Source organism: Triticum aestivum, chromosome 3B (genome assembly GCF_018294505.1).
Source record: "Triticum aestivum cultivar Chinese Spring chromosome 3B, IWGSC CS RefSeq v2.1, whole genome shotgun sequence".
Lineage (NCBI taxonomy): Eukaryota > Viridiplantae > Streptophyta > Magnoliopsida > Poales > Poaceae > Triticum > Triticum aestivum.
This window is the reverse complement of record NC_057801.1, coordinates 562669892-562682037: the sequence shown is the minus strand read 5'-3', so window position 1 is coordinate 562682037 and position 12146 is coordinate 562669892.

Genomic DNA, 12146 nt, shown 5'->3' with positions numbered 1-12146 from the left:
CACCATAATCCACCTCGGTCATATCATCGTAGTGCTTAGGCGAAGCCCTGCGCCGGTAGCTTCACCATCACCATCATCACGCCGTTGTGCTGACGAAACTCTCCTTTGACACTCTGCTGGATCGGAGTTCATGGGACGTCACCGAGCTGAATGTGTGCAGATCGCGGAGGTGCCGTACGTTCGGTACTAGGATCGGTCGATCGTGAAGATGTACAACTACATCAACCGCGTTGTCATAACGCTTCCGCTTTCAGTCTACGAGGGTACGTGGAAAACACTCTCCCCTCTCGTTGCTATGCATCACCATGATCTTGCGTGTGCGTAGGAAATTTTTGAAATTACCACATTCCTCAATAGGAGTTTGATCATTAACAAAACCAAAGAATCTCCTGAGGTTTACGTGTGTTCAATTAAAGAATTGCATGCCGAAGATGGCAATACCTAGACCTATTCTTGCTTTTATGCCTAGCTAGGGGCGTTCAACGATAGCGCTTGTTGGGAGGTAACCCAATTTTTTTTGTTCTTTGCTTTTTGCTCCTGTTTAGTAATAAATATTTCATCTAACTTCTGGTTATATGTGGTTTTATGTTTCTATTAGTGTTTGTGCCAAGTAGAACCTTTGGGAAGACTTGGGTGAAGTCTTTGCGGTCTTGCTGTAAAAACAGAAACTTTTGCGCTCACGAGAATAGCTGACATTTTTTACCGGAGAGTGCTTTTAGGTTGATTCTTTTTTTGCATATGATTAATAGACAAATTCCTCACATCCACCAATTTATTTCAGAACTTTTAAAGTACAGAAGTATTCGAAAGTTACAGATTGCAACAGACTGTTCTGTTTTTAACAAATTCTGTTTTTCGTGTGTTGTTTGCTTATTTTTGATGAATATATGAGTAGTATCGGGGGGGGGGGGGTATGAACCATAGAGAATTTGGAATACAGTAGGTTTAACACCAATATAAATAAATAATGAGTTCATTACAGTACCTTAAAGTGGTGGTTTATTTTCTTATACTAACGGAGCTCATGAGATTTTCTGTTGAAGTTTTGTGTTGTGAAGTTTTCAAGTTTTTGGGTAAAGATTTGATGGATTTTGGAATAAGGAGTGGCAAGAGCCTAAGCTTGGGGATGCCCAAGACACCCCAAGATAATTCAAGGACAACCAAAACCTAAGCTTGGGGATGCCCCGGAAGGCATCCCCTCTTTCGTCTTCGTCTATCGGTAACTTTACTTGAGGATATATTTTTATTCACCACATGATATGTGTTTTGCTTGGAGCGTCTTGTATGATTTGAGTCTTTTCTTTTTATTTTACCACAATCATCCTTGTTGTACACACCTTTTGGGAGAGACACACATGAATCGGAATTTATTAGAATACTATGTGCTTCACTTATATCTTTTGAGCTAGATAATATTGCTCTAATGCTTCGCTTATATCTTTTTAGAGCACGGTGGTGGTTTTATTTTATAGAAATTATTGATATATCATGCTTCACTTATATTATTTTTGAGAGTCTTTTAGAACATCATGGTAATTTGCGTTGGTTATAAAATTAGTCCTAATATGATGGGCATCCAAGATGGGTATAATAAAAACTTTCATATAAAGTGCGTTGAATACTATGAGAAGTTTGATTCTTTATGATTGTTTTGAGATATGAAGATGGTGATATTAGAGACATGCTAGTAGAGTAGTTGTCAATTTTAGGAATACTTGTGTTAAAGTTTGTGATTCCCGTAGCATGCACGTATGGTGAACCGTTATGTGATGAAGTTGGAGCATGATTTATTTATTGATTGCCTTCCTTATGTGTGGAGGTCGGGATTGTGCGATGGTTGACTCCTACCAACCCTTCCCCTAGGAGCATGCGTGTAATACTTTGTTTTGATGACTTGTAGATTTTTGCAATAAGTATGTGAGTTCTTTATGGCTAATGTTGAGTCCATGGATTATACGCACTCTCACCCTTCCATCATTGCTAGCCTATCTAGTACCGCACAACTCTCACCGGTACCATACACCATATACCTTCATCAAAACAACCACCATACCTACCTATTATGGCATTTCCATAGCCATTCCGAGATATATTGCCATGCAACTTTCCACCGTTCCGTTTATTATGACACACTTCATCATTGTCATATTGCCTTGCATGATCATGTAGTTGACATCGTATTTGTGTCAAAGCCACCATTCATAATTTTTCATACATGTCGCTCTTGAATCATTGCACATCCCGGTACACCACCAGAGGCATTCACATAGAGTCATATTTTGTTCCAAGTATTGAGTTGTAATTCTTGAGTTGTAAGTAAATAAAAGTGTGATGATCTTCATTATTAGAGCATTGTCCCAATGAGGAAAGGATGATGGAGACTATGATTCCCCCACAAGTCGGGATGAGACTCCAGACTAAAAAAAGAGGCCATAAAAAGGGAGAAAAGGCCCAAATAAAAAAATGAGAGAAAAAGAGAGAAGGTACAGTGCTACTATCCTTTTACCACACTTGTGCTTCAAAGTAGCACCATGATCTTTATGATAGAGAGTCTCCTATGTTGTCACTTCCATATACTAGTGAGAATTTTTCATTATATAACTTGGCTTGTATATTCCAATGATGGGCTTCCTCAAAAGTGCCCTAGGTCTTCGTGAGAAAGCAAGTTGGATGCACACCCACTTAGTTTCTTTTATTGAGCTTTCATAAACTTATATCTCTAGTGCATCCGTTGCATAGCAATCCCTACTCACTCACATTGATATCTACTGATGGGCATCTCCATAGCCTGTTGATATGCCTAGTTGATATGAGACTATCTTCTCCTTTTTGTCTTCTCCACAACCACCATTCTATTCATCTATAGTGCTATGTCCATGGCTCACGCTCATGTATTGCGTGAAGATTGAAAAAGTTTGAAAATACTAAAGTGTGAAACAATTGCTTGGCTGAAACCGGGGTTGTGCATGATTAAATACTTTGTGTGATGAAGATAGAGCATAGCCAGACTATATGATTTTGTAGGGATAACTTTCTTTGGCCATGTTATTTCGAGAACATGATTGCTTTGTTAGTATGCTTGAAGTATTATTATTTTTATGTCAATATTAAACTTTTGTCTTGAATCTTTCGGATCTGAACATTCATGCCACAATAAATAAAATTACATTGATAAATATGTTAGGTAGCATTCCACATCAAAAATTCTATTTTTATCATTTACCTACTCGAGGACGAGCAGGAATTAAGCTTGGGGATGCTTGATACATCTCCAATGTATCTATAATTTTTTATTGTTCCATGCTATTATATTATCTATTTTGGATGTTTAATGGGCTTTAATATGCTCTTTGATATTATTTTTGGGACTAACCTATTAACCAGAGGCCAGTGCCAGTTTCTGTTTTTTTTGCCTATTTTAAAGTTTTTCAGAAAAGGAATATCAAATGGAGTCCAAACGGAATGAAACCTTTGTGAGGATCTTCCTTGGATCAAAAACAATCTAGAAGACTTGGAGTTGAAGTCTGGGACTCTACGAGGAGGCCATGAGGAAGGAGGGCGCGCCCAGGGGGGTAGGCGTGCCCCCACCCTCGTGGGCCCCTCGTAGCTCCACGGACATACTTCTTTCACCTATATATATACTCTTATACCCTAGAAACATCACCGGGAGCCACAAAACCACTTTTCCACCGCCGCAACCTTCTGTACCCATGAGATCCCATCTTGGGGCCTTTTCCTGCAATCTGCCGGAGGGGGAATCAATCACGGAGGGCTTCTACATCAACACCATTGCCTCTTCGATGAAGTGTGAATAGTTTACCACAGACCTTCGGGTCCATAGTTATTAGCTACATGGCTTCTTCTCTCTCTTTGATTCTCAATACAAAGTTCTCCTTGATGTTCTAGGAGATCAATTCGATGTAATACTCTTTTGCAGTGTGTTTGCCGAGATCCAATGAATTGTGGATTTATGAACTTGATTATCTATGAATATTATTTGGTTCCTATCTGAAATCTTACATGCATGATTTGATATCTTTGCAAGTCTCTTCGAATTATCGGTTTAGTTTAGCCTACTAGATTGATCTTTCTTGCAATGGGAAAAGTGCTTAGCTTTTTGTTCAAATCTTGCGGTGTCCTTTCCCAGTGATAGTAGGGGCATCAAGGCATGTATTGTATTGTTGCCATCGAGGATAAAAAGATGGGGTTTATATCATATTGCTTGAGTTTACCCCTCTGCATCATGTCATCTTGCTTAATGCGTTACTCCGTTCTTATGAACTTAATACTCTAGATGCATGCTGGATAGCGGTCGATGTGTGGAGTAATAGTACTAGATGCAGAATCGTTTCGGTCACTTGACACGGACGTGATGCCTATGTTCATGATCATTGCCTTAGATGTCTTCATAACTATGCGCTTTTCTATCAATTGCTTGGCAGTAATTTGTTCACCCACCATAATACATGCTATCTTGAGAGAAGCCACTAGTGAAATCTATGGTCCCCACATCTCTTTTCTATTATATTACATCTCTTTTATTTGAAGGAAATATGCCCTAGAGGCAATAATAAAGTTATTATTTATTTCCTTATTTCATGATAAATGTTTATCATTCATGCTAGAATTGTATTAACCAGAAACATGATACATGTGTGAATACATAGACAAACATATAGTCACTAGTATGCCTCTACTTGACTAGCTCATTAATCAAAGATGGTTATGTTTCCTAACCATAGACATGTGTTGTCATTTGATTAACGGGATCACATCATTAGGAGAATGATGTGATTGACATGACCCATTCCGTTAGCCTAGCACTTGATCGTTTAGTATTTTGCTATTGCTTTCTTCATGACTTATACATGTTCCTGTAACTATGAGATTATGCAACTCCCGTTTACCGGAGGAACACTTTGGGTGCTACCAAACGTCACAACATAACTGGGTGATTATAAAGGAGTACTACAGGTGTCTCCAAAGGTACATGTTGGGTTGTCGTATTTCGAGATTAGGTTTTGTCACTCCGATTGTTGGAGAGGTATCTCTGGGCCCTCTCGGTAATGCACATCACTATAAGCCTTGCAAGCAATGTAGCTAATGAGTTAGTTATGGGATGATGCATTACGTAACGAGTAAAGAGACTTGCCGGTAACGAGATTGAACTAGGTATTGGATACCGACGATCGAATCTCGGGCAAGTAACATACCGATGACAAAGGGAACAACGTATGTTGTTATGCGGTTTGACCGATAAAGATCTTCGTAGAATATGTAGGAGCCAATATGAGCATTCAGGTTCCGCTATTGGTTATTGACCAAGAATAGTTCTAGGTCATGTCTACATAGTTCTCGAACCCGTAGGGTCCGCACGCTTAAGGTTTCGATGACAGTTATATTATGAGTTTATGAGTTTTGATGTACCGAAGGAGTTCGGAGTCCCGGATGAGATCGGGGACATGACGAGGAGTCTCGAAAAGGTCGAGACGTAAAGATCGATATATTGGACGACTATATTCGGAGTTCGGAAAGGTTCCGAGTGATTCGGGTATTTTTCGGAGTAGCGGAGAGTTACGGGAATTCGCCGGGGAGTATATGGGCCTTATTGGGCCATACGGGAATAGAGGAGAGAGGCCAAAAGGAAGGAGGCCTACGCCCCCCCTCTGGTCCGAATTGGACAAGGGGCGCAGCCCCCCTTTCCTTCTTCCTCTCCCCCTCTTTCCCCTTCTCCTACTCCAACAAGGGAGGTGGAATCCTACTAGGACTAGGGAGTCCTAGTAGGACTCCACACTTGGCGCGCCCCCTCCTAGGGCCGGCCTCCTCCCCCCTTGCTCCTTTATATACGGGGGCAGGGGGGCACCCCATAACACACAAGTTGATCTACGGATCGTTCCTTAGCCGTGTGCGGTGCCCCCCTCCACCATATTCCACCTCAGTCATATCGTCGCAGAGTTTAGGCGAAGCCCTGCGCCGGTAGAACATCATCATCGTCACCACGCCGTCGTGCTGACGAAACTCATCCCCGACGCTTAGCTGGATTGGAGCCCGGGGAACGTCATCGAGCTGAACGTGTGCTGAACTCGGAGGTGCCGTATGTTCGGTACTTGGATCGGTCGAATCGTGAAGACGTACGACTACATCAACCGCGTTGTTATAACGCTTTCGCTTACGGTCTACGAGGGTACGTGGACAACACTCTCCCCTCTCGTTGCTATGCCATCACCATGATCTTGCGTGTACGTAGGAAATTTTTGAAATTACTACGTTCCCCAACAGTGGCATCCGAGCCTAGGTTTTATGCGTTGATGTTATATGCACGAGTAGAACACAAGTGAGTTGTGGGCGATACAAGTCATACTGCTTACCAGCATGTCATACTTTGGTTCAGCGGTATTGTTGGATGAAGCGGCCCGGACCGACATTATGCGTACGCTTACGCGAGACTGGTTTTACCGCCGTGCTTTGCACACAGGTGACTAGCGGGTGTCTGTTTCTCCAACTTTAGTTGAACCGAGTGTGGCTACGCCCGGTCCTTGCGAAGGTTAAAACAGAACTAACTAGACGAACTATCGCTGTGGTTTTGATGTGTAGGTAAGAACGGTTCTTGCTCAGCCCGTAGCAGCCACGTGAAATTTGCAACAACAAAGTAGAGGACGTCTAACTTGTTTTTGCAGGGCATGTTGTGATGTGATATGGTCAAGACGTGATGAGATATAAGTTGTTGTATGAGATGATCATGTTTTGTTGAAGTTATCGGCAACTGGCAGATGCCCTATGGTTGTCTCTTTGTTGCATAAGATGCAAGTGCCAAATAATTGCTTTACTTTATCGCTATGCGATAGCAATAGTTGCAAGAGCAATAGTTGGCGAGACGACTATGTGACGACACATTGATATAGATCAAGATGATGAAGATCATGGTGTCGTGCCGGTTACGATAGAGATCATGACAGTACTTTGGAGATGGAGATCAAAAGGCGCAAGATGATCATGGCCATATCATGTCACATATTTTGATTGCATATGATGTTTATCTGTTATACATCTTATTCTGTTTTGTTTGACGGTAGCATTATAAGATGATCTCTCACTAATTATCAAGAAGTGTTCTCCCTGAGTATGCACCGTTGCGAAAGTTCTTCGTGCTGAGACACCACGTGATGATCGGGTGTGATAGGCTCTACGTTCAAATACAACGGGTGCAAAACAGTTGCGCACGCGAAATACTCAGGTTAAACTTGACGAGCCTAGCATATACAGATATGGCCTCGGAACACGGAGACCGAAAGGTCAAGCGTGAATCATATAGTAGATATGATCAACATAGTGATGTTCACCGTTGAAACTACTCCATCTCACGTGATGATCGGACACGGTGTAGTTGATATGGATCACGTAATCACTTAGAGGATTAGAGGGATGTCTATCTAAGTGGGAGTTCTTAAGTAATATGATTAATTGAACTTTAATTTATCATGAACTTAGTCCTGGTAGTATTTTGCAAATTATGTTGTAGATCAATAGCTTGCGTTGTTGCTTTCATATGTTTATTTTGATATGTTCCTAGAGAAAATTGTGTTGAAAGATGTTAGTAGCAATGATGCGGATTGGATCCGTGATCTGAGGTTTATCCTCATTGCTGCACAGAAGAATTATGTCCTTAATGTACCGCTAGGTGACAGACCTATTGCAGGAGCAAATGCAGACGTGATGAACATTTGGCTAGCTCAATATGATGACTACTTGATAGTTTTGTGCACCATGCTTAACGGCTTAGAATCGGGACTTCAAAGATGTTTTGAATGTCATGGATCATATGAGATGTTCCAGGAATTGAAGTTAATATTTCAAGCAAATACCCGAGTTGAGATATATGAAGTCTCCAACAAGTTCTATAGCTAAAAGATGGAGGAGAATCGCTCAACTAGTGAGCATGTGCTCAAATTGTCTGGATACTTCAATCGCTTGAATCAAGTGGGAGTTAATCTTCCAGATAAGATAGTGATTGACAGAATTCTCTAGTCACCATCACTAAGTTACTAGAACTTCGTGATGAACTATAGTATGCAAGGGATGACGAAAACGATTCCCAAGCTCTTCGTGATGTTGAAATCAACGAAGGTAGAAATCAAGAAAGAGCATCAAGTGTTGATGATTGACAAGACCACTAGTTTCAAGAGAAAGGGCAAAGGGAAAGAAAGGGAACTTTAAGAAGAATGACAAGCAAGTTGTCACTCCCGCGAAGAAGCCCAAAGCTGGACCAAAGCCTGAAACTGAGTGATTATACTGCAAAGGAAATGGTCACTAGAAGCGGAAATGCCTTGAATATTTGGTGGATAAGAAGGATGGCAAAGTGAACAAGGGTATATTTGATATACATGTTATTGATATGTACCTTACTAGTGTTTATAGTAACCCCTGAGTATTTGATACTTGTTCGGTTGCTAAGATTAGTAACTCGAAACAGGAGTTACAGAATAAACAGAAACTAGTTGAAGGGGAAGTGACGACGAGTGTTGGAAGTAGTTCCAAGATTGATATGATCATCATCGCACACTCCCTATACTTTCGGGATTAGTGTTAAACCTAAATAAATGTTATTTGGCATTTGCGTTGAGCATGAATATGATTTGATCATGTTTATTGCAATACGGTTATTCATTTAAAGTCAGAGAATAATTGTTGTTCTGTTTACATGAATAAAACCTTCGATGGTCATACACCCAATGAAAATAGTTTGTTGGATCTCGATCGTAGTGATACACATATACATAATGTTGATATGCCAAAAGATGAAAAGTTGATAATGATAGTGCAACTTATTTGTGGCACTGCCGTTTGTGTCATATCGGTGTAAAGCGCATGAAGAAACTCCATAAAGATGGATTATCGGAATCACTTGGTTATGAATCATTTGATGCTTGCGAACCGTGCCTTTTTGGCAAGATGACTAAAACTCCGTTCTCCGGAACAATGGAACGAGATACTGACTTATTAGAAAGAATACATATCGATGTATGCAATCCAATGAGTGTTGATGCTCGTGGCAAGTATCGTTATTTTCTGACCTTCACAAAATGATTTGAGCAGATATGGGTATATCTACTTGATGAAACATAAATCTGAAATAATTGAAAGGTTCAAAGGATTTTAGAGTGAAGTGGAAAAATCATCATAACAGGAAAATAAAGTTTCTGTGATCTGATCGCGAAGACGAATATTTGAGTTACGAGTTTGGTCTTCAATTAAAAATGTGGAATAGTTTCACAGCTCACGCCACCTGGAACACCACAATGTTATGGTGTGTTCGAATGTCATAACCGCACTTTATTGGATATGGTGCGATCTATGATGTCTCTTACTGATTTACCACTATTGTTTTGGGGTTATGCATTAGAGACAGTTACATTCACGTTAAAAAGGGCACCATCTAAATCCGTTGAGACGACACCATATGAACTGTGGTTTAGCAAGAAACCCAAGTTGTCATTTCTTAAATTTTGGGGCTGCGATGCTTATGTGAAAAAGTTTCAACCTTATAAGCTCGAACCCAAATCGGAGAAGTGCGTCTTCATAGAATACCCAAAGGTAACTATTGGGTACACCTTCTATCACAGATCCAAAGGCAAGTTATTTCGTTGCTAAGATGGATCCTTTCTAGAGAAAAAGTTTCTCTCGAAAGAAGTGAGTGGGAGGAAAGTAGAACTTGATGAGGTAATTGTACCTTCTTCCTTATTGGAAAGTAGTTCATCACATAAATCAGTTCCAGTGATTCCTACACCAATTAGTGAGGAAGTTAATGATGATGATCATGAAACTTAAAATCAAGTTGCTACCAAACCTCGTAGGTCTTCCAGAGTAAGATCCGCACCAGAGTGGTACGGTAATCATGTTCTGGAAGTCATGTTACTAGACCATGATGAACCTACGAACTATGAGGAAGCGATGATGAGCCCAGATTCCGCGAAATGGCTTGAGGCCATAAAATCTGAGATATGATCCATGTATGAGAACAAAGTATGGACTTTGATTGACTTGCTCGATGATCAGCAAGCCATGTTAAATAAATGGATCTTCAAGAGGAAGACGGACACTGATAGTACTGTTACTATCTAATAAACTCAACTTGTTGCGAAAGGTTTTTGATAAGTTCAAGGTGTTGAATACGATGAGTTTTTCTCACTCGTATCGATGCTTAAGTCTGTCTGAATCATGTTAGCAATTGCCACATTTTATGAAATCTGGCAAATGGATGTCAAAATTACATTCCTTTATGATTTATTAAAGAAGAGTTGTATATGATGCAACCAGAAGGTTTTGTCAATCCTAAAGGTGCTAACAAAGTGTGCAAGCTCCAGCGATCCGTCAATGGACTGGTGCAAGCATCTCGGAGTTGGAATATACGCTTTGATGAGTTGATCAAAGCATATGGTTTTATACAGATTTTTGAGAAGCCTGTATTTACAAGAAAGTGAGTGGGAGCTCTGTAGCATTTCTGATATTATATGTGCAAGACATATTGTTGATTGGAAATGATATAGAATTTCTGGATAGCATAAAAGGATACTTGAATAAAAAGATTTTCAATGAAAGACCTCGGTGAAGCTGCTTACATATTGAGCATCAAGATCTATTGAGATAGATCAAGACGCTTGATAAGTTTTTCAATAAGTACATACCTTGTCAAGATTTTGAAATAGTTCAAAATGGAACAGTCAAAGAAAGAGTTCTTGCCTGTGTTGCAAAGGTGTGAAATTGAGTAAGACTCAAGATCCGACCACGGCAGAAAATAGAAAGAGAATGAAAGTCATTCCCTATGCATCAGTCATAGGTTCTATAAAAGTATGCCATGCTATGGACCAGACCTATTGTATACTCTGCCCTGTTGGCAAGGGAGTATAATAGTGATCTAGGAGTAGATCAGTGGACATTGGTCAAAATTATCCTTAGTAGAATAAGGATATGTTTCTCGATTATGGAGGTGATAAAAGAGTTCGTCATAAAGAGTTACATTGATGCAAGCTTTTACACCGATCTAGATGACTCTAAGTCTCAATCTGGATACATATTGAAAGTGGGAGCAATTAGCTAGAGTAGCTCCATGCAGAGCATTGTAGACATAGAATATTTGCAAAATACATACGGCTCTGAATGTGACAGACCCGTAGACTAAACTTCTCTCACGAGCAAAACATGATCATACCTTAGTACTCTTTTGGGTGTTAATCACATAGCGATGTGACTAGATTATTGACTCTAGTAAACCCTTTGGGTGTTGATCACATGATGATGTGAACTATGGGTATTAATCACATGCAGATGTGAATATTGGTGTTAAATCACATAGCGATGTGAACTAGATTATTGACTCTAGTGCAAGTGGGAGACTGAAGGAAATATGCCCTAGAGGCAATAATAAAGTTATTATTTATTTCCTTATTTCATGATAAATGTTTATCATTCATGCTAGAATTGTATTAACCGGAAACATGATACATGTGTGAATACATAGACAAACATATAGTCACTAGTATGCCTCTACTCGACTAGCTCATTAATCAAAGATGGTTATGTTTCCTAACCATAGACATGTGTTGTCATTTGATTAACGGGATCACATCATTAGGAGAATGATGTGATTGACATGACCCATTCCGTTAGCCTAGCACTTGATCATTTAGTATGTTGCTATTGCTTTCTTCATGACTTTATACATGTTCCTGTAACTATGAGATTATGCAACTCCCGTTTACCGGAGGAACACTTTGGGTGCTACCAAACGTCACAACGTAACTGGGTGATTATAAAGGAGTACTACAGGTGTCTCCAAAGGTACATGTTGGGTTGTCGTATTTCGAGATTAGGTTTTGTCATTCCGATTGTCGGAGAGGTATCTCTGGGCCCTCTCGGTAATGCACATCACTATAAGCCTTGCAAGCAATGTAGCTAATGAGTTAGTTACGGGATGATGCATTACGTAATGAGTAAAGAGACTTGCCGGTAACGAGATTGAACTAGGTATTGGATACCGACGATCGAATCTCGGGCAAGTAACATACCGATGACAAAGGGAACAACGTATGTTGTTATGCGGTTTGACCGATAAAGATCTTCGTAGAATATGTAGGAGCCAATACGAGCAT